Source organism: Schistocerca gregaria, unplaced genomic scaffold (genome assembly GCF_023897955.1).
Source record: "Schistocerca gregaria isolate iqSchGreg1 unplaced genomic scaffold, iqSchGreg1.2 ptg000077l, whole genome shotgun sequence".
Taxonomy (NCBI): Eukaryota; Metazoa; Arthropoda; class Insecta; order Orthoptera; family Acrididae; genus Schistocerca; species Schistocerca gregaria.
Genome location: NW_026061710.1, coordinates 7,472,481 through 7,497,796, shown reverse-complemented (window position 1 = coordinate 7,497,796; position 25,316 = coordinate 7,472,481).

Below are 25,316 nucleotides of genomic sequence, written 5' to 3'. Positions count from 1 at the left end.
AACAGTCTACGATTTGATCGTGCCCTGGAAGACCAGTAGTAATTTCCGATGCACATCTGGAGGCATTGTGTAATCTGTGGACTATCAGAGTGTTGATGAAACACAGAAATTGCATCGGGATTGAATACAACAGTCACGAAGCGCACTTTCCTCCATGGGAGTAATGTCTCAATCAGTCTACGCTTTGATCGTTCCATGGAAGACCAGTAGTAGTTTCCGATGCACATCTGGAGGCATTCTGTAATCTGTGGACAATCAGAGTGTTAATGAAACATAGAAATTGCATCGGGATTGAATACAACTGTCACCATGCGCACTTTCCTCCATGGGAGTAAATCTCAAACAGTCTACGCTTTGATCATTCCCTGGAAACCAGTAGTAGTTTCCGATGCAAATCTGGAGGCATTCTGTAATCTGTCGACTATCAGGGTGTTGATGAAACACAGATATTGCATCGGGATTGAATACAACAGTCACCATGCGCACCTTCCTCCACGGGAGTAATGTCTCAAACAGTCTACGCTTTGATCGTTCTCTGGAAGACCAGTAGTAGTTTCCGATGGACATCTGGTGGCATTCTGTAATCTGTGGACTATCAGAGTATTGATGAAACACAGAAATTGCATCGGGATTGAATACAACAGTCACCATGCGCACTTTCCTCCATGGGAGTAATGTCTCTAACAGTCTAAGCTTTGATCGTCCCCTGCAAGACCAGTAGTAGTTTCCGATGCACATCTGGAGGCTTTCTGTAATCTGTTGACTATAACAGTGTTGATGAAACACAGAAATTGCTTCGGGATTGAATACAACAGTCACCATGCGCACTTTCCTCCATGGGAGTAATGTCTCAAACAGTCTATGCTTTGATCGTTCCCTGGAAGACCAGTAGTAGTTTCCGATGCACATCTGGAGATATTCTGTAATCTGTGGACTATCAGACTGTCGATGAAACACAGAAATTGCATCGGGATTGAATACAACAGTCACCATGCGCACTTTCCTGCATTGGGAGTAATGTCTCAAACAGTCTACGATTTGATCTTTCCCTGGAAGACCAGTAGTAGTTTCCGATGCACATCTGGAGATATTCTGTAATCTGTATACTATCATAGTGTTGTTGAAACACAGAAATTGCATCGCGATTGAACACAACAGTCACCATGCGCACTTTCCTCCACGGGAGGTTTGTCTCAAACAGTCTACAATTTGATCGTTATCTGGAAGACCAGTAGTAGTTTCCGATGCACATCTGGAGGCATTCTGTAATCTGTGGACTATCAGAGTGTTGATGAAACATAGAAATTGCATCGAGATTGAATACAACAGTCACCATACGCACTTTCCTCCATGGGAGTAATTCTCAAACGGTCTACGCTTTTGTCATTCCCTGGAAACCAGAACTAGTTTGCGATGCACATCTGGAGGCATTCTGCAATCTGTGGAATATCAGACTGTTCATGAAACACAGAAATTGCCTCGGGATTGAATACAACAGTCACCAAGGGCACTTTCCTCCATGGGAGTAATGTCTCAAACAGTCTACGCTTTGATCGTTCCCTGGAAGACCAGTAGTAGTTTCCGATGAACATCTGGAGACATTCTGTACTCTGTGGACTATCAGACTGTTGATGAAACACAGAAATTGCATCGGGATTGAATACAACAGTCACCATGCGCACTTTCCTGCATTGGGAGTAATGTCTCAAACAGTCTACGATTTGATCTTGCCCTGGAAGACCAGTAGTAGTTTCCGATGCACATCTGGAGGCATTGTGTAATCTGTGGACTATCAGAATGTTGATGAAACACAGAAATTGCATCGGGATTGAATACAACAGTCAAAAGCGCACTTTCCTCCATGGGAGTAATGTCTCAAACAGTCTACGCTTTGATCGTTCCTTGGAAGACCAGTAGTAGTTTCCGATGCACATCTGGAGGCATTCTGTACTCTGTGGAGTATCAGAGTGTTGATGAAACACAGAAATTGCATCGGGATTGAATACAACAGTCACCATGCGCACTTTTCTCCATGGGAGTAATGTCTCTAACAGTCTACGCTTTGATCGTTCCCTGGAAGACCAGTAGTAGTTTCCGATGCACATCTGGAGGCATTCTGCAATCTGTGGAGTATCAGAGTGTTGATGAAACTCAAATTGCATCGGGAATGAATACAACAGTCACCATGCGCACTTTTCTCCATGGGAATAATGACTCAAACAGTCTACGCTTTGATCGTTCCCTGGAAGACCAGTAGTAGTTTCCGATGCACATCTGGAGATATTCTGTAATCTGTCGACTATCAGACTGTTGATGAAACACAGAAATTGCATCGGGATTGAATACAACAGTCACCATGGGCACTTTCCTGCATTGGGAGTAATGTCTCAAACAGTCTACGATTTGATCGTGCCCTGGAAGACCAGTAGTAATTTCCGATGCACATCTGGAGGCATTGTGTAATCTGTGGACTATCAGAGTGTTGATGAAACACAGAAATTGCATCGGGATTGAATACAACAGTCACCAAGCGCACTTTCCTCCATGGGAGTAATGTCTCAATCAGTCTACGCTTTGATCGTTCCATGGAAGACCAGTAGTAGTTTCCGATGCACATCTGGAGGCATTCTGTAATCTGTGGACAATCAGAGTGTTAATGAAACATAGAAATTGCATCGGGATTGAATACAACTGTCACCATGCGCACTTTCCTCCATGGGAGTAAATCTCAAACAGTCTACGCTTTGATCATTCCCTGGAAACCAGTAGTAGTTTCCGATGCAAATCTGGAGGCATTCTGTAATCTGTCGACTATCAGGGTGTTGATGAAACACAGATATTGCATCGGGATTGAATACAACAGTCACCATGCGCACCTTCCTCCACGGGAGTAATGTCTCAAACAGTCTACGCTTTGATCGTTCTCTGGAAGACCAGTAGTAGTTTCCGATGGACATCTGGTGGCATTCTGTAATCTGTGGACTATCAGAGTATTGATGAAACACAGAAATTGCATCGGGATTGAATACAACAGTCACCATGCGCACTTTCCTCCATGGGAGTAATGTCTCTAACAGTCTAAGCTTTGATCGTCCCCTGCAAGACCAGTAGTAGTTTCCGATGCACATCTGGAGGCTTTCTGTAATCTGTTGACTATAACAGTGTTGATGAAACACAGAAATTGCTTCGGGATTGAATACAACAGTCACCATGCGCACTTTCCTCCATGGGAGTAATGTCTCAAACAGTCTATGCTTTGATCGTTCCCTGGAAGACCAGTAGTAGTTTCCGATGCACATCTGGAGATATTCTGTAATCTGTGGACTATCAGACTGTCGATGAAACACAGAAATTGCATCGGGATTGAATACAACAGTCACCATGCGCACTTTCCTGCATTGGGAGTAATGTCTCAAACAGTCTACGATTTGATCTTGCCCTGGAAGACCAGTAGTAGTTTCCGATGCACATCTGGAGGCATTGTGTAATCTGTGGACTATCAGAGTGTTGATGAAACACAGAAATTGCATCGGGATTGAAAACAACAGTCAAAAGCGCACTTTCCTCCATGGGAGTAATGTCTCAAACAGTCTACGCTTTGATCGTTCCCTGGAAGACCTGTAGTAGCTTCCGATGCACATCTGGAGGCATTCTGTAATCTGTGGACTATCAGAGTGTTGATGAAACATAGAAATTGCATCGGAATTGAATACAACAGTCACCATGCGCACTTTTCTCCATGGGAGTAATGTCTCTAACAGTCTACGCTTTGATCGTTCCCTGGAAGACCAGTAGTAGTTTCCGATGCACATCTGGAGGCATTCTGCAATCTGTGGAGTATCAGACTGTTGATGAAACACAGAAATTGCATCGGGATTGAATACAACAGTCACCATGCGCACTTTCCTCCATGGGAGTAATGTCTGAAACAGTCTACGCTTTGATCGTTCCCTGGAAGACCAGTAGTAGTTTCCGATGCACATCTGGAGACATTCTGTACTGTGTGGAGTATCGGAGTGTTGATGAAACACAGAAATTGCATCGGGAATGAATACAACAGTCACCATGCCCACCTTCCTCAATGGGAGTAATGTCTCAAAGAGTTTACGCTTTGATCGTTCCCTGGAAGACCAGTAGTAGTTTCCGATGCACATCTGGAGGCATTTTGTAATCTGTGGACTATCAGAGTGTTGATGAAACATAGAAATTGTGTCGGGATTGAATACAACAGTCACCATGTGCACTTTCCTCCATGAGAGTAGCGTCTCAAATATTCTACGCTTTGATCGTTCCCTGGAAGACCACAACTAGTTTCCGATGCACATCTGGAGGCATTATGTTATCTGTGGACTATCAGAGTGTTGCGGAAACACAGAAATTGCATCGGCATTGAATACAACAGTCACCATGCGCACTTTCCTCCATGGGAGTAATTCTCAAACGGTCTACGCTTTTGTCATTCCCTGGAAACCTGTAGTAGTTTCCGATGCACATCTGGAGGCATTCTGTTATCTGTGGACTGTCAGAGTGTTGATGATACACAGAAATTGCATCGGGATTGAATACAGCAGTCACCATGCGCACCTTCCTCCACGGGAGTAATGTCTCAAACAGTCTACGCTTTGATCGTTCCCTGGAAGACCAGTAGTAGTTTCCGATGGACATCTGGAGGCATTCTGTAATCTGTGGACTATCAGAGTGTTGATGAAACACAGAAATTGCATCGGGATTGAATACAAGAGTCACCATGTGCACTTTCCTCCTTGGGAGTAATGTCTCAAAGAGTCTACGCTTTGATCTTTCCCTGGAAGACCAGTAGTAGTTTCCGATGCACATCTGGAGATATTCTGTAAACTGTATACTATCAGAGTGTTGTTGAAACACAGAAATTGCATCGCGATTGAACACAACAGTCACCATGCGCACTTTCCTCCACGGGAGGTTTGTCTCAAACAGTCTACAATTTGATCGTTATCTGGAAGACCAGTAGTAGTTTCCGATGCACATGTGGAGGCATTCTGTAATCTGTGGACTATCAGAGTGTTGATGAAACATAGAAATTGCATCGAGATTGAATACAACAGTCACCATACGCACTTTCCTCCATGGGAGTAATTCTCAAACGGTCTACGCTTTTGTCATTCCCTGGAAACCAGAACTAGTTTGCGATGCACATCTGGAGGCATTCTGCAATCTGTGGACTATCAGACTGTTGATGAAACACAGAAATTGCATCGGGATTGAATACAACAGTCACCATGCGCACTTTCCTGCATTGGGAGTAATGTCTCAAACAGTCTACGATTTGATCTTGCCCTGGAAGACCAGTAGTAGTTTCCGATGCACATCTGGAGGCATTGTGTAATCTGTGGACTATCAGAGTGTTGATGAAACACAGAAATTGCATCGGGATTGAATACAACAGTCAAAAGCGCACTTTCCTCCATGGGAGTAATGTCTCAAATATTCTACGCTTTGATCGTTCCCTGGAAGACCAGAACTAGTTTCCGATGCACATCTGGAGGCATTCTGTTATCTGTGGACTATCAGAGTGTTGCTGAAACACAGAAATTGCATCGGCATTGAATACAACAGTCACCATGCGCACTTTCCTCCATGGGAGTAATTCTCAAACGGTCTACGCTTTTGTCATTCCCTGGAAACCAGTAGTAGTTTCCGATGCACATCTGGAGGCATTCTGTAATCTGCGGACTATCAGAGTGTTGAAGAAACTCAAATTGCATCGGGAATGAATACAACAGTCACCATGCGCACTTTCCTCCGTGGGAGTAATGTCTCAAAGAGTCTACGCTTTGATCTTTCCCTGGAAGACCAGTAGTAGTTTCCGATGCACATCAGGTGGCATTCTGTAATCTGTGGACTATCAGAGTGTTGATGAAACACAGAAATTGCAGCGGGATTGAATACAACAGTCACCATGCGCACTTTCCTCCATGGGAGTGATGTCTCAAACAGTCTACGCTTTGACCGTCCCCTGGAAGACCAGTAGTAGTTTCCGTTGCACATCTGGAGGCATTCTGTAATCTGTGGACTATCAGACTGTTGATGAAACACAGAAATTGCATCGGGATTGAATACAACAGTCACCATGCCCACCTTCCTCAATGGGAGTAATGTCTCAAAGAGTCTACGCTTTGATCGTTATCTGGAAGACCAGTAGTAGTTTCCGAAGCACATCTGGAGGCATTCTGTAATCTGTGGACTATCAGAATGTTGATGAAACATAGAAATTGCCTCGAGATTGAATACAACTGTCACCATACGCACTTTTCTCCATGGGAGTAATGTCTCTAACAATCTACGCTTTGATCGTTCCCCGGAAGACCAGTAGTAGTTTCCGATGGACATCTGGAGGCTTTCTGTAATCTGTGGACTATCAGAGTGTTGATGAAACACAGAAATTGCATGGGGATTGAATACAACAGTCACCATGCACACTTTCCTCCATGGAAGTAATGTCTCTAACAGTCCACGGTTTGATCGTTCCCTGGAAGACCAGTAGTAGTTTCCGATGCACATCTGGAGGCTTTCTGTAATCTCTGGACTATCAGAGTGTTGATGAAACACAGAAATTGCATCGGGATTGAATACAACATTCACCATGCGCACTTTCCTCCATGGGAGAAATGTCTCAAACAGTCTACGATTTGATCGTTCCCTGCAAGACCAGTAGTAGTTTCCGATGGACATCTGGAGGCTTTCTGTAATCTGTGGACTATCAGAGTGTTGATGAAACACAGAAATTGCATCGGGATTGAATACAACAATCACCATGCCCACTTTCCTCCATGGGAGTAATGTCTCAAACAGTCTACGCTTTAATCGTTCCCTGGAAGACCAGTACTAGTTTCCGATGCACATCTGGAGGCATTGTGTAATCTGTGGACTATCAGAGTGTTGATGAAACACAGAAATTGCATCGGGATTGAATACAACAGTCACCATGCGCAGTTTCCTCCATGGGAGTAATGTCTCAAACAGTCTACGCTTTGATCGTTCCCTGGAAGACCAGTAGTAGTTTCCGATGCACATCTGGAGGCATTCTGTAATCTGTGGACTATCAGACTGTTGATGAAACACAGAAATTGCATCGGGATTGAATACAACAGTCACCATGCGCAGTTTCCTCCATGGGAGTAATGTCTCAAACAGTCTACGCCTTGATCGTTCCCTGGAAGACCAGTAGTAGTTTCCGATGCACATCTGGAGGCATTCTGTAATCTGTGGACTATCAGACTGTTGATGAAACACAGAAATTGCATCGGGATTGAATACAACAGTCACCATGCGTAGTTTCCTCCATGGGAGTAATGTCTCAAACAGTCTACGCCTTGATCGTTCCCTGGAAGACCAGTAGTAGTTTCCGATGCACATCTGGAGGCATTCTGTAATCTGTGGACAATCAGACTGTTGATGAAACACAGAAATTGCGTCGCGATTGAACACAACAGTCACCATGCCCACTTTCCTCCACGGGAGGTTTGTCTCAAACAGTCTACGCTTTGATCCTTCCCTGGAAGACCAGTAGTAGTTTCCGATGCACATCAGGTGGCATTCTGTAATCTGTGGACTATCAGAGTGTTGATGAAACACAGATATTTAAATGGGATTAAATACAACAATCAACATGCGCACTTTCCCCCACGGGAGTAATGTCTCAAAGAGTCTACGCTTTGATCGTTCCCTGGAAGACCAGTAGTAGTTTCCGATGGACATCTGGTGGCATTCTGTAATCTGTTAGTTATCAGAGTGACGATGAAACACAGAAATTGCATCGGGATTGAATACAACAGTCACCATGCACACTTTCCTCCACAGGAGGTATGTCTCAAACAGTCTACCTTTGATCGTTCCCTTTAAGACCAGTAGTAGTTTCCGGTGCACATCTGGAGACATTTTGTAATCTGTGGACTATCAGAGTGTTGATGAAACATAGAAATTGTGTCGGGATTGAATACAACAGTCACCATGTGCACTTTCCTCCATGAGAGTAGCGTCTCAAATATTCTACGCTTTGATCGTTCCCTGGAAGACCACAACTAGTTTCCGATGCACATCTGGAGGCATTATGTTATCTGTGGACTATCAGAGTGTTGCGGAAACACAGAAATTGCATCGGCATTGAATACAACAGTCACCATGCGCACTTTCCTCCATGGGAGTAATTCTCAAACGGTCTACGCTTTTGTCATTCCCTGGAAACCTGTAGTAGTTTCCGATGCACATCTGGAGGCATTCTGTTATCTGTGGACTGTCAGAGTGTTGATGATACACAGAAATTGCATCGGGATTGAATACAGCAGTCACCATGCGCACCTTCCTCCACGGGAGTAATGTCTCAAACAGTCTACGCTTTGATCGTTCCCTGGAAGACCAGTAGTAGTTTCCGATGGACATCTGGAGGCATTCTGTAATCTGTGGACTATCAGAGTGTTGATGAAACACAGAAATTGCATCGGGATTGAATACAAGAGTCACCATGTGCACTTTCCTCCTTGGGAGTAATGTCTCAAAGAGTCTACGCTTTGATCTTTCCCTGGAAGACCAGTAGTAGTTTCCGATGCACATCTGGAGATATTCTGTAAACTGTATACTATCAGAGTGTTGTTGAAACACAGAAATTGCATCGCGATTGAACACAACAGTCACCATGCGCACTTTCCTCCACGGGAGGTTTGTCTCAAACAGTCTACAATTTGATCGTTATCTGGAAGACCAGTAGTAGTTTCCGATGCACATGTGGAGGCATTCTGTAATCTGTGGACTATCAGAGTGTTGATGAAACATAGAAATTGCATCGAGATTGAATACAACAGTCACCATACGCACTTTCCTCCATGGGAGTAATTCTCAAACGGTCTACGCTTTTGTCATTCCCTGGAAACCAGAACTAGTTTGCGATGCACATCTGGAGGCATTCTGCAATCTGTGGACTATCAGACTGTTGATGAAACACAGAAATTGCATCGGGATTGAATACAACAGTCACCATGCGCACTTTCCTGCATTGGGAGTAATGTCTCAAACAGTCTACGATTTGATCTTGCCCTGGAAGACCAGTAGTAGTTTCCGATGCACATCTGGAGGCATTGTGTAATCTGTGGACTATCAGAGTGTTGATGAAACACAGAAATTGCATCGGGATTGAATACAACAGTCAAAAGCGCACTTTCCTCCATGGGAGTAATGTCTCAAATATTCTACGCTTTGATCGTTCCCTGGAAGACCAGAACTAGTTTCCGATGCACATCTGGAGGCATTCTGTTATCTGTGGACTATCAGAGTGTTGCTGAAACACAGAAATTGCATCGGCATTGAATACAACAGTCACCATGCGCACTTTCCTCCATGGGAGTAATTCTCAAACGGTCTACGCTTTTGTCATTCCCTGGAAACCAGTAGTAGTTTCCGATGCACATCTGGAGGCATTCTGTAATCTGCGGACTATCAGAGTGTTGAAGAAACTCAAATTGCATCGGGAATGAATACAACAGTCACCATGCGCACTTTCCTCCGTGGGAGTAATGTCTCAAAGAGTCTACGCTTTGATCTTTCCCTGGAAGACCAGTAGTAGTTTCCGATGCACATCAGGTGGCATTCTGTAATCTGTGGACTATCAGAGTGTTGATGAAACACAGAAATTGCAGCGGGATTGAATACAACAGTCACCATGCGCACTTTCCTCCATGGGAGTGATGTCTCAAACAGTCTACGCTTTGACCGTCCCCTGGAAGACCAGTAGTAGTTTCCGTTGCACATCTGGAGGCATTCTGTAATCTGTGGACTATCAGACTGTTGATGAAACACAGAAATTGCATCGGGATTGAATACAACAGTCACCATGCCCACCTTCCTCAATGGGAGTAATGTCTCAAAGAGTCTACGCTTTGATCGTTATCTGGAAGACCAGTAGTAGTTTCCGAAGCACATCTGGAGGCATTCTGTAATCTGTGGACTATCAGAATGTTGATGAAACATAGAAATTGCCTCGAGATTGAATACAACTGTCACCATACGCACTTTTCTCCATGGGAGTAATGTCTCTAACAATCTACGCTTTGATCGTTCCCCGGAAGACCAGTAGTAGTTTCCGATGGACATCTGGAGGCTTTCTGTAATCTGTGGACTATCAGAGTGTTGATGAAACACAGAAATTGCATGGGGATTGAATACAACAGTCACCATGCACACTTTCCTCCATGGAAGTAATGTCTCTAACAGTCCACGGTTTGATCGTTCCCTGGAAGACCAGTAGTAGTTTCCGATGCACATCTGGAGGCTTTCTGTAATCTCTGGACTATCAGAGTGTTGATGAAACACAGAAATTGCATCGGGATTGAATACAACATTCACCATGCGCACTTTCCTCCATGGGAGAAATGTCTCAAACAGTCTACGATTTGATCGTTCCCTGCAAGACCAGTAGTAGTTTCCGATGGACATCTGGAGGCTTTCTGTAATCTGTGGACTATCAGAGTGTTGATGAAACACAGAAATTGCATCGGGATTGAATACAACAATCACCATGCCCACTTTCCTCCATGGGAGTAATGTCTCAAACAGTCTACGCTTTAATCGTTCCCTGGAAGACCAGTACTAGTTTCCGATGCACATCTGGAGGCATTGTGTAATCTGTGGACTATCAGAGTGTTGATGAAACACAGAAATTGCATCGGGATTGAATACAACAGTCACCATGCGCAGTTTCCTCCATGGGAGTAATGTCTCAAACAGTCTACGCTTTGATCGTTCCCTGGAAGACCAGTAGTAGTTTCCGATGCACATCTGGAGGCATTCTGTAATCTGTGGACTATCAGACTGTTGATGAAACACAGAAATTGCATCGGGATTGAATACAACAGTCACCATGCGCAGTTTCCTCCATGGGAGTAATGTCTCAAACAGTCTACGCCTTGATCGTTCCCTGGAAGACCAGTAGTAGTTTCCGATGCACATCTGGAGGCATTCTGTAATCTGTGGACTATCAGACTGTTGATGAAACACAGAAATTGCATCGGGATTGAATACAACAGTCACCATGCGTAGTTTCCTCCATGGGAGTAATGTCTCAAACAGTCTACGCCTTGATCGTTCCCTGGAAGACCAGTAGTAGTTTCCGATGCACATCTGGAGGCATTCTGTAATCTGTGGACAATCAGACTGTTGATGAAACACAGAAATTGCGTCGCGATTGAACACAACAGTCACCATGCCCACTTTCCTCCACGGGAGGTTTGTCTCAAACAGTCTACGCTTTGATCCTTCCCTGGAAGACCAGTAGTAGTTTCCGATGCACATCAGGTGGCATTCTGTAATCTGTGGACTATCAGAGTGTTGATGAAACACAGATATTTAAATGGGATTAAATACAACAATCAACATGCGCACTTTCCCCCACGGGAGTAATGTCTCAAAGAGTCTACGCTTTGATCGTTCCCTGGAAGACCAGTAGTAGTTTCCGATGGACATCTGGTGGCATTCTGTAATCTGTTAGTTATCAGAGTGACGATGAAACACAGAAATTGCATCGGGATTGAATACAACAGTCACCATGCACACTTTCCTCCACAGGAGGTATGTCTCAAACAGTCTACCTTTGATCGTTCCCTTTAAGACCAGTAGTAGTTTCCGGTGCACATCTGGAGACAGTCTGTAATCTGAGGACTATCAGTGTGTTGATGAAACACAGAAATTGCATCGGGATTGAATACAACAATCACCATGCGCACTTTCCCCCATGGGAGTAATGTCTCAAACAGTCTACGCTTTAATCGTTCCCTGGAAGACCAGTACTAGTTTCCGATGCACATCTGGAGGCATTGTGTAATCTGTGGACTATCAGAGTGTTGATGAAACACAGAAATTGCATCGGGATTGAATACAACAGTCACCATGCGCAGTTTCCTCCATGGGAGTAATGTCTCAAACAGTCTACGCTTTGATCGTTCCCTGGAAGACCAGTAGTAGTTTCCGATGCACATCTGGAGGCATTCTGTAATCTGTGGACTATCAGACTGTTGATGAAACACAGAAATTGCATCGGGATTGAATACAACAGTCACCATGCGCAGTTTCTTCCATGGGAGTAATGTCTCAAACAGTCTACGCCTTGATCGTTCCCTGGAAGACCAGTAGTAGTTTCCGATGCACATCTGGAGGCATACTGTGATCTGTGGAGTATCAGAGTGTTGATGAAACACAGAAATTGCATCGGGATTGAATACAACAGACACCATGCCCACCTTCCTCATTGGGAGTAATGTCTCAAAGAGTTTACGCTTTGATCGTTCCCTGGAAGACCAGTAGTAGTTTCCGAAGCACATCTGGTTGCATTTTGTAAGCTGTGGACTATCAGAGTGTTGATGAAACACAGAAATTGTATCGAGATTGAATACAACAGTCACCATCCGCAATTTCCTCCATGAGAGTAGTGTCTCAAACATTGTACGCTTTGATCGTTCCCTGGAAGACCAGAACTAGTTTCCGAAACACATCTGGAGGCATTCTGTTATATGTGGACTATCAGAGTATTGCTGAAACACAGAAATTGCATCGGGATTGAATACAACAGTCACCTTGCGCACTTCCCTCCATGGGAGTAATTCTCAAACGGTCTACGCTTTGATCGTTCCCTGGAAGACCAGTAGTAGTTTCCGATGGACATCTGGAGGCATTCTGTAATCTGTGGACTATCAGAGTGTTGATGAAACACAGAAATTGCATCGGGATTGAATACAACAGTCACCATACGCACTTTCCTCCATGGGAGTAATGTCTCTAACAGTCCACGGTTTGATCGTTCCCTGCAAGACCAGTAGTAGTTTCCGATGCACATCTGGAGGCATTCTGAAATCTGTGGACTATCAGAGTGTTGCTGAAACACAGAAATTGCATCGGGATTGAATACAACAGTCACCATGCACACTTTCCTCCATGGAAGTAATGTCTCTAACAGTCCACGGTTTGATCGTTCCCTGGAAGACCAGTAGTAGTTTCCGATGCACATCTGGAGGCTTTCTGTAATCTGTGGACTATCAGAGTGTTGAAGAAACTCAAATTGCATCGGGAATGAATACAACAGTCACCATGCGCACTTCCCTCCGTGGGAGTAATGTCTCAAAGAGTCTACGCTTTGATCTTTCCCTGGAAGACCAGTAGTAGTTTCCGATGCACATCAGGTGGCATTCTGTAATCTGTGGACTATCAGAGTGTTGATGAAACACAGAAATTGCATCGGGATTGAATACAACAGTCACCATGCGCACTTTCCTCCATGGGAGTAATGTCTCTAACAGTCTAAGCTTTGATCGTTCCCTGCAAGACCGGTAGTATTTCCGATGCACATCTGGAGGCTTTCTGTAATCTGTGGACTATAAGAGTGTTGATGAAACACAGAAATTGCAGCGGGATTGAATACAACAGTCACCATGCGCACTTTCCTCCATGGGAGTGATGTCTCAAACAGTCTACGCTTTGACCGTCCCCTGGAAGACCAGTAGTAGTTTCCGTTGCACATCTGGAGGCATTTGTAATCTGTCGACTATCAGACTGTTGATGAAACACAGAAATTGCATACGGATTGAATACTACAGTCACCATGCGCACTTTCCTCCATGGGAGTAATGTCTCAAAGAGTCTACGCTTTGATCGTTATCTGGAAGACCAGTAGTAGTTTCCGATGGACATCTGGAGGCTTTCTGTAATCTGTGGACTATCAGAGTGTTGATGAAACACAGAAATTGCATCGGGATTGAATAGAACAATCACCATGCCCACTTTCCTCCATGGGAGTAATGTCTCAAACAGTCTACGCTTTAATCGTTCCCTGGAAGACCAGTACTAGTTTCCGATGCACATCTGGAGGCATTGTGTAATCTGTGGACTATCAGAGTGTTGATGAAACACAGAAATTGCATCGGGATTGAATACAACAGTCACCATGCGCAGTTTCCTCCATGGGAGTAATGTCTCAAACAGTCTACGCTTTGATCGTTCCCTGGAAGACCAGTAGTAGTTTCCGATGCACATCAGGAGGCATTCTGTTATCTGTGGACTATCAGACTGTTGATGAAACACAGAAATTGCATCGGGATTGAATACAACAGTCACCATGCGCAGTTTCCTCCATGGGAGTAATGTCTCAAACAGTCTACGCCTTGATCGTTCCCTGGAAGACCAGTAGTAGTTTCCGATGCACATCTGGAGGCATTCTGTAATCTGTGGACTATCAGACTGTTGATGAAACACAGAAATTGCATCGGGATTGAATACAACAGTCACCATGCGTAGTTTCCTCCATGGGAGTAATGTCTCAAACAGTCTACGCCTTGATCGTTCCCTGGAAGACCACTAGTAGTTTCCGATGCACATCTGGAGGCATTCTGTAATCTGTGGACTATCAGACTGTTGATGAAACACAGAAATTGCGTGGCGATTGAACACAACAGTCACCATGCCCACTTTCCTCCACGGGAGGTTTGTCTCAAACAGTCTACGCTTTGATCGTTCCCTGGAAGACCAGTAGTAGTTTCCGATGCACATCAGGTGGCATTCTGTAATCAGTGGACTATCAGAGTGTTGATGAAACACAGATATTTAAATGGGATTAAATACAACAATCACCATGCGCACTTTCCCCCACGGGAGTAATGTCTCAAAGAGTCTACGCTTTGATCGTTCCCTGGAAGACCAGTAGTAGTTTCCGATGCACATCTGGAGGCTTTCTGTAATCTGTGGACTATCAGAGTGTTGATGAAACACAGAAATTGCATCGGGATTGAATACAACAGTCACGATGCGCACTTTCCTCCACAGGAGGTATGTCTCAAACAGTCTACGTTTGATCGTTCCCTTTAAGACCAGTAGCAGTTACCGGTGCACATCTGGAGACAGTCTGTAATCTGAGGACTATCAGAGTGTTGATGAAACACAGAAATTGCATCGGGATTGAATACAACAATCACCATGCGCACTTTCCTCCATGGGAGTAATGTCTCAAACAGTCTACGCTTTAATCGTTCCCTGGAAGACCAGTACTAGTTTCCGATGCACATCTGGAGGCATTGTGTAATCTGTGGACGATCAGAGTGTTGATGAAACACAGAAATTGCATCGGGATTGAATACAACAGTCACCATGCGCACTTTCCTCCATGAGAGTAGTGTCTCAAACATTGTACGCTTTGATCGTTCCCTGGAAGACCAGAACTAGTTTCCGATGCACATCTGGAGGCATTCTGTTATATGTGGACTATCAGAGTATTGCTGAAACACAGAAATTGCATCGGGATTGAATACAACAGTCACCATGCGCACATCCCTCCATGGGAGTAATTATCAAACGGTCTACGCTTTGGTCATTCCCTGGAAACACGTAGTAGTTTCGATGCTCATCTGGAGGCATTCTGTAATCTGCGGACTATCAGAGTGTTGATGATACACATAAATTGCATCGGGATTGAATACAGCAGTCACCATGCACACCTTCCTCCACGGGAGTAATGTCTCAAACAGTCTACGCTTTGATTGTTCCCTGGAAGACCAGTAGTAGTTTCCGATTGACATCTGGAGGCATTCTGTAATGTGTGGACTATCAGGGTGTTGATGAAACACAGAAATTGCATCGGGATTGAATACAACAGTCACCATGCGCAGTTTCCTCCATGGGAGTAATGTCTCAAACAGTCTACGCCTTGATCGTTCCCTGGAAGACCAGTAGTAGTTTCCGATGCACATCTGGAGGCATTTTGTAATCCGTGGACTATCAGACTGTTTATGAAACACAGAAATTGCATCGGGATTGAATACAACAGTCACCATGCGCAGTTTCCTCCATGTGAGTAATGTCTCAAACAGTCTACGCTTTGATCGTTCCCTGGAAGACCAGTAGTAGTATCCGATGCACATCTGGAGGCATTCTGTAATCTGTGGACTATCAGACTGTTGATGAAACACAGAAATTGCGTCGCGATTGAACACAACAGTCACCATGCCCACTTTCCGCCACGGGAGGTTTGTCTCAAACAGTCTACGCTTTGATCGTTCCCTGGAAGACCAGTAGTAGTTTCCGATGCACATCAGGTGGCATTCTGTATTCTGTGGACTATCAGAGTGTTGATGAAACACAGATATATAAATGGGATTAAATACAACAATCACCATGCGCACTTTCCCCCACGGGAGTAATGTCTCAAAGAGTCTACGCTTTGATCGTTCCCTGGAAGACCAGTAGTAGTTTCCGATGGACATCTGGTGGCATTCTGTAATCTGTGGGTTATCAGAGTGACGATGAAACACAGAAATTGCATCGGGATTGAATACAACAGTCACCATGCGCACTTTCCTCCACAGGAGGTATGTCTCAAACAGTCTACGTTTGATCGTTCCCTTGAAGACCAGTAGTAGTTTCCGGTGCACATCTGGAGACAGTCTGTAATCTGAGGACTATCAGAGTGTTGATGAAACACAGAAATTGCATCGGGATTGAATACAACAATCACCATGCGCACTTTCCCCCATGGGAGTAATGTCTCAAACAGTCTACGCCTTGATCGTTTCCTGGAAGACCAGTAGTAGTTTCCGATGCACATCTGGAGGCATTCTGTAATCTGCGGAGTATCAGAGTGTTGATGAAACACAGAAATTGCATCGGGATTGAATACAACAGACACCATGCCCACCTTCCTCATTGGGAGTAATGTCTCAAAGAGTTTACGCTTTGATCGTTCCCTGGAAGACCAGTAGTAGTTTCCGAAGCACATCTGGTTGCATTTTGTAAGCTGTGGACTAGCAGAGTGTTGATGAAACACAGAAATTGTATCAGGATTGAATACAACAGTCACCATGCGCACTTTCCTCCATGAGAGTAGCGTCTCAAACATTGTACGCTTTGATCGTTCCCTGGAAGACCAGAACTAGTTTCCGATGCACATATGGAGGCATTCTGTTATATGTGGACTATCAGAGTGTTGCTAAAACACAGAAATTGCATCGGGATTGAAAACAACAGTCACCATGCGCACTTTCCTCCATGGGAGTAATTCTCAAACGGTCTACGCTTTGGTCATTCCCTGGAAACCAGTAGTAGTTTCGATGCTCATCTGGAGGCATTCTGTAATCTGCGGACTATCAGAGTGTTGATGATACACATAAATTGCATTGTGATTGAATACAACAGTCACCATGCACACCTTCCTCCACGGGAGTAATGTCTCAAACATTCTACGCTTTGATTGTTCCCTGGAAGACCAGTAGTAGTTTCCGATTGACATCTGGAGGCATTCTGTAATCTGTGGACTATCAGGGTGTTGATGAAACACAGAAATTGCATCGGGATTGAACACAACAGTCACCATGCGCACTTTCCTCCACGGGAGGTATGTTTCAAACAGTCTACGCCTTGATCGTTCCATGGAAGACCAGTAGTAGTTTCCGGTGCACATCTGGTGGCATTCTGTAAACTGTGGACTATCAGAGTGTTGATGAAACACAGAAATTGCATCGGGATTGAATACAACAGTCACCATGCGCACTTTCCTGCATTGGGAGTAATGTCTCAAACAGTCTACGATTTGATCGTGCCCTGGAAGACCAGTAGTAGTTTCCGATGCACATCTGGAGGCATTGTGTAATCTGTGGACTATGAGAGTGTTGATGAAACACAGGAATTGCATCGGGATTGAATACAACAGTCACCAAGCGCACTTTCCTCCATGGGAGTAATGTTTCAAACAGTCTACGTCTTAATCGTTCACTGGAAGACCAGTAGTAGTTTCCGATGCACATCTGGAGGCATTCTGTAATCTGTGGAGTATCAGAGTGTTTGTGAAACACAGAAATTGCATCGGGATTGAATACAACAGTCACCATGCCCACCTTCCTCATTGGGAGTAATGTCTCAAAGAGTTTTCGCTTTGATCGTTCCCTGGAAGACCAGTAGTAGTTTCCGAAGCACATCTGGAGGCATTCTGTAATCTGTGGACTATCAGAGTGTTGATGGTACACATAAATTGCATCGGGATTGAATACAGCAGCCACCATGCGCACCTTACTCCACGGGAGTAATGTCTCAAACAGTCTACGATTTGATCGCTCCTTGGAAGACCAGTAGTAGTTTCCGATGCACATCTGGAGGCATTCTGTAATCAGTGGACTATCAGATTGTTGTTGAAACACAGAAATTGCATCGGGATTGAACACAACTGTCACCATGCGCACTTTCCTCCACGGGAGGTATGTCTCAAACAGTCTACGCTTTGATCGTTCCCTCGAAGACCAGTAGTTGTTTCCGATGCACCTCAGGTGGCATTCTGTAATCTGTGGAATATCAGAGTGTTGATGAAACACAGAAATTTAAACGGGATTAAATACAACAGTCACCATGCGCACTTTCCCCCACGTGAGTAATGTCTCAAAGATTCTACGCTTTGATCGTTCCCTGGAAGACCAGTAGTAGTTTCCGATGGACATCTGGTGGCATTCTGTAATCTGTGGACTATCAGAGTGACGATGAAACACAGAAATTGCATCGGGATTGAATACAACAGTCACCATGCGCACTTTCCTCCACAGGAGGTATGTCTCAAACAGTCTACGTTTGATCGTTCCCTTTAGGACCAAGAGTAGTTTCCGGTGCTCATCTGGAGACATTCTGTAATCTGTGGAGTATCAGAGTGTTGATGAAACACTGAAATTGCATCGGCATTGAATACATCAGTCACCATGCTCACTTACCTCCATCTGAGTAATGTCTCTAACAGTCTACGCTTTGATCACTTCCTGGAAGACCAGTAGTAGTTTCCGATGCACATCTGGTGCCATTCTGTAACCTGTGGAGTGTCAGAGTGCTGATGAAACACAGAAATTGCATCGGGATTGAATAGAACAGTCACCATGCGCACTTTCCTCCGCGGGAGGTATGTCTCAAACAGTCTACATTTGATCGTTCCCTTTAAGACCAGTAGTAGTTTTCGATGCACATCTGGTGGCATTCTGTAATCTGTGGACTCTCAGAGTGTTATTGAAACACAGAAATTGCATCAGGTTTGAATACAACAGTGACCATGCGCTCTTTCCTCCATGGGAGTAATGTTTCAAACAGTCTACGGTTTGATCGTTCCCTGGAAGACCAGTAGTAGTTTCCGATGCACATCTGGAGACATTCTGTAATCTGTGGACTATCCGACTGTTGATGAAAAACAGAAATTGCATCGGGATTGAATACAACAGTCACCATGCGCACCTTCCTCAATGGGAGTAATGTCTCAGAGAGTTTACGCTTTGATCGTTAACTGGAAGACCAGTAGTAGTTTCCGATGCAAATCTGGAGGCATTTTGTAATCTGTGGACTATCAGAGTGTTGATGAAACACAGAAAGTGCATCGGGAATGAATACAACAGTGACCGTGAGCACTTTCCTCCATGGGAGTAATGTTTCAAACAGTCTACGGTTTGATCGTTCCCTGGAAGACCAGTAGTAGTTTCCGATGCACATCTGGAGGCATTCTGAAATCTGTGGACTAACTGAGTGTTCACGAAACACAGACATTGCATCGGGATTGAATACAAGAGTCACCATGCGCACTTTCCCCAAGGGAGTAATGTCTCAAAGAGTCTACGCTTTGATCGTTCCCTGGAAGACCAGTAGTAGTTTCCGATGGACATCTGATGGCATTCTGTAATCTGTGGACTATCAGAGTGACGATGAAACACAGAAATTGCATCGGGATTGAATACAACAGTCACCATGCGCACTTTCCTCCGTGGGAGTAATGTCTCAAACAGTCTACGCCTTGATCGTTCCATGGAAGACCAGTAGTAGTTTCCGGTGCACATCTGGTGGCATTCTGTAAACTGTGGACTATCAGAGTGTTGATGAAACACAGAAATTGCATCGGGATTGAATACAACAGTCACCATGCGCACTTTCCTCCATGGGAGTAATGTCTCTAACAGTCTAAGCTTTGATCGTCCCCTGCAAGACCAGTAGTAGTTTCCGATGCACATCTGGAGGCTTTCTGTAATCTGTTGACTATAACAGTGTTGATGAAACACAGAAATTGCTTCGGGATTGAATACAACAGTCACCATGCGCACTTTCCTCCATGGGAGTAATGTCTCAAACAGTCTATGCTTTGATCGTTCCCTGGAAGACCAGTAGTAGTTTCCGATGCACATCTGGAGATATTCTGTAATCTGTGGACTATCAGACTGTCGATGAAACACAGAAATTGCATCGGGATTGAATACAACAGTCACCATGCGCACTTTCCTGCATTGGGAGTAATGTCTCAAACAGTCTACGATTTGATCTTTCCCTGGAAGACCAGTAGTAGTTTCCGATGCACATCTGGAGATATTCTGTAATCTGTATACTATCATAGTGTTGTTGAAACACAGAAATTGCATCGCGATTGAACACAACAGTCACCATGCGCACTTTCCTCCACGGGAGGTTTGTCTCAAACAGTCTACAATTTGATCGTTATCTGGAAGACCAGTAGTAGTTTCCGATGCACATCTGGAGGCATTCTGTAATCTGTGGACTATCAGAGTGTTGATGAAACATAGAAATTGCATCGAGATTGAATACAACAGTCACCATACGCACTTTCCTCCATGGGAGTAATTCTCAAAGGGTCTACGCTTTTGTCATTCCCTGGAAACCAGAACTAGTTTGCGATGCACATCTGGAGGCATTCTGCAATCTGTGGAATATCAGACTGTTCATGAAACACAGAAATTGCCTCGGGATTGAATACAACAGTCACCATGCGCACTTTTCTCCATGGGAGTAATGTCTCAAACAGTCTACGCTTTGATCGTTCCCTGGAAGACCAGTAGTAGTTTCCGATGCACATCTGGAGGCATTCTGCAATCTGTGGAGTATCAGAGTGTTGATGAAACTCAAATTGCATCGGGAATGAATACAACAGTCACCATGCGCACTTTTCTCCATGGGAATAATGACTCAAACAGTCTACGCTTTGATCGTTCCCTGGAAGACCAGTAGTAGTTTCCGATGCACATCTGGAGATATTCTGTAATCTGTCGACTATCAGACTGTTGATGAAACACAGAAATTGCATCGGAATTGAATACAACAGTCACCATGGGCACTTTCCTGCATTGGGAGTAATGTCTCAAACAGTCTACGATTTGATCGTGCCCTGGAAGACCAGTAGTAATTTCCGATGCACATCTGGAGGCATTGTGTAATCTGTGGACTATCAGAGTGTTGATGAAACACAGAAATTGCATCGGGATTGAATACAACAGTCACCAAGCGCACTTTCCTCCATGGGAGTAATGTCTCAATCAGTCTACGCTTTGATCGTTCCATGGAAGACCAGTAGTAGTTTCCGATGCACATCTGGAGGCATTCTGTAATCTGTGGACAATCAGAGTGTTAATGAAACATAGAAATTGCATCGGGATTGAATACAACTGTCACCATGCGCACTTTCCTCCATGGGAGTAAATCTCAAACAGTCTACGCTTTGATCATTCCCTGGAAACCAGTAGTAGTTTCCGATGCAAATCTGGAGGCATTCTGTAATCTGTCGACTATCAGGGTGTTGATGAAACACAGATATTGCATCGGGATTGAATACAACAGTCACCATGCGCACCTTCCTCCACGGGAGTAATGTCTCAAACAGTCTACGCTTTGATCGTTCTCTGGAAGACCAGTAGTAGTTTCCGATGGACATCTGGTGGCATTCTGTAATCTGTGGACTATCAGAGTATTGATGAAACACAGAAATTGCATCGGGATTGAATACAACAGTCACCATGCGCACTTTCCTCCATGGGAGTAATGTCTCTAACAGTCTAAGCTTTGATCGTCCCCTGCAAGACCAGTAGTAGTTTCCGATGCACATCTGGAGGCTTTCTGTAATCTGTTGACTATAACAGTGTTGATGAAACACAGAAATTGCTTCGGGATTGAATACAACAGTCACCATGCGCACTTTCCTCCATGGGAGTAATGTCTCAAACAGTCTATGCTTTGATCGTTCCCTGGAAGACCAGTAGTAGTTTCCGATGCACATCTGGAGATATTCTGTAATCTGTGGACTATCAGACTGTCGATGAAACACAGAAATTGCATCGGGATTGAATACAACAGTCACCATGCGCACTTTCCTGCATTGGGAGTAATGTCTCAAACAGTCTACGATTTGATCTTGCCCTGGAAGACCAGTAGTAGTTTCCGATGCACATCTGGAGGCATTGTGTAATCTGTGGACTATCAGAGTGTTGATGAAACACAGAAATTGCATCGGGATTGAAAACAACAGTCAAAAGCGCACTTTCCTCCATGGGAGTAATGTCTCAAACAGTCTACGCTTTGATCGTTCCCTGGAAGACCTGTAGTAGCTTCCGATGCACATCTGGAGGCATTCTGTAATCTGTGGACTATCAGAGTGTTGATGAAACATAGAAATTGCATCGGAATTGAATACAACAGTCACCATGCGCACTTTTCTCCATGGGAGTAATGTCTCTAACAGTCTACGCTTTGATCGTTCCCTGGAAGACCAGTAGTAGTTTCCGATGCACATCTGGAGGCATTCTGCAATCTGTGGAGTATCAGACTGTTGATGAAACACAGAAATTGCATCGGGATTGAATACAACAGTCACCATGCGCACTTTCCTCCATGGGAGTAATGTCTGAAACAGTCTACGCTTTGATCGTTCCCTGGAAGACCAGTAGTAGTTTCCGATGCACATCTGGAGACATTCTGTACTGTGTGGAGTATCGGAGTGTTGATGAAACACAGAAATTGCATCGGGAATGAATACAACAGTCACCATGCCCACCTTCCTCAATGGGAGTAATGTCTCAAAGAGTTTACGCTTTGATCGTTCCCTGGAAGACCAGTAGTAGTTTCCGATGCACATCTGGAGGCATTTTGTAATCTGTGGACTATCAGAGTGTTGATGAAACATAGAAATTGTGTCGGGATTGAATACAACAGTCACCATGTGCACTTTCCTCCATGAGAGTAGCGTCTCAAATATTCTACGCTTTGATCGTTCCCTGGAAGACCACAACTAGTTTCCGATGCACATCTGGAGGCATTATGTTATCTGTGGACTATCAGAGTGTTGCGGAAACACAGAAATTGCATCGGCATTGAATACAACAGTCACCATGCGCACTTTCCTCCATGGGAGTAATTCTCAAACGGTCTACGCTTTTGTCATTCCCTGGAAACCTGTAGTAGTTTCCGATGCACATCTGGAGGCATTCTGTTATCTGTGGACTGTCAGAGTGTTGATGATACACAGAAATTGCATCGGGATTGAATACAGCAGTCACCATGCGCACCTTCCTCCACGGGAGTAATGTCTCAAACAGTCTACGCTTTGATCGTTCCCTGGAAGACCAGTAGTAGTTTCCGATGGACATCTGGAGGCATTCTGTAATCTGTGGACTATCAGAGTGTTGATGAAACACAGAAATTGCATCGGGATTGAATACAAGAGTCACCATGTGCACTTTCCTCCTTGGGAGTAATGTCTCAAAGAGTCTACGCTTTGATCTTTCCCTGGAAGACCAGTAGTAGTTTCCGATGCACATCTGGAGATATTCTGTAAACTGTATACTATCAGAGTGTTGTTGAAACACAGAAATTGCATCGCGATTGAACACAACAGTCACCATGCGCACTTTCCTCCACGGGAGGTTTGTCTCAAACAGTCTACAATTTGATCGTTATCTGGAAGACCAGTAGTAGTTTCCGATGCACATGTGGAGGCATTCTGTAATCTGTGGACTATCAGAGTGTTGATGAAACATAGAAATTGCATCGAGATTGAATACAACAGTCACCATACGCACTTTCCTCCATGGGAGTAATTCTCAAACGGTCTACGCTTTTGTCATTCCCTGGAAACCAGAACTAGTTTGCGATGCACATCTGGAGGCATTCTGCAATCTGTGGACTATCAGACTGTTGATGAAACACAGAAATTGCATCGGGATTGAATACAACAGTCACCATGCGCACTTTCCTGCATTGGGAGTAATGTCTCAAACAGTCTACGATTTGATCTTGCCCTGGAAGACCAGTAGTAGTTTCCGATGCACATCTGGAGGCATTGTGTAATCTGTGGACTATCAGAGTGTTGATGAAACACAGAAATTGCATCGGGATTGAATACAACAGTCAAAAGCGCACTTTCCTCCATGGGAGTAATGTCTCAAATATTCTACGCTTTGATCGTTCCCTGGAAGACCAGAACTAGTTTCCGATGCACATCTGGAGGCATTCTGTTATCTGTGGACTATCAGAGTGTTGCTGAAACACAGAAATTGCATCGGCATTGAATACAACAGTCACCATGCGCACTTTCCTCCATGGGAGTAATTCTCAAACGGTCTACGCTTTTGTCATTCCCTGGAAACCAGTAGTAGTTTCCGATGCACATCTGGAGGCATTCTGTAATCTGCGGACTATCAGAGTGTTGAAGAAACTCAAATTGCATCGGGAATGAATACAACAGTCACCATGCGCACTTTCCTCCGTGGGAGTAATGTCTCAAAGAGTCTACGCTTTGATCTTTCCCTGGAAGACCAGTAGTAGTTTCCGATGCACATCAGGTGGCATTCTGTAATCTGTGGACTATCAGAGTGTTGATGAAACACAGAAATTGCAGCGGGATTGAATACAACAGTCACCATGCGCACTTTCCTCCATGGGAGTGATGTCTCAAACAGTCTACGCTTTGACCGTCCCCTGGAAGACCAGTAGTAGTTTCCGTTGCACATCTGGAGGCATTCTGTAATCTGTGGACTATCAGACTGTTGATGAAACACAGAAATTGCATCGGGATTGAATACAACAGTCACCATGCCCACCTTCCTCAATGGGAGTAATGTCTCAAAGAGTCTACGCTTTGATCGTTATCTGGAAGACCAGTAGTAGTTTCCGAAGCACATCTGGAGGCATTCTGTAATCTGTGGACTATCAGAATGTTGATGAAACATAGAAATTGCCTCGAGATTGAATACAACTGTCACCATACGCACTTTTCTCCATGGGAGTAATGTCTCTAACAATCTACGCTTTGATCGTTCCCCGGAAGACCAGTAGTAGTTTCCGATGGACATCTGGAGGCTTTCTGTAATCTGTGGACTATCAGAGTGTTGATGAAACACAGAAATTGCATGGGGATTGAATACAACAGTCACCATGCACACTTTCCTCCATGGAAGTAATGTCTCTAACAGTCCACGGTTTGATCGTTCCCTGGAAGACCAGTAGTAGTTTCCGATGCACATCTG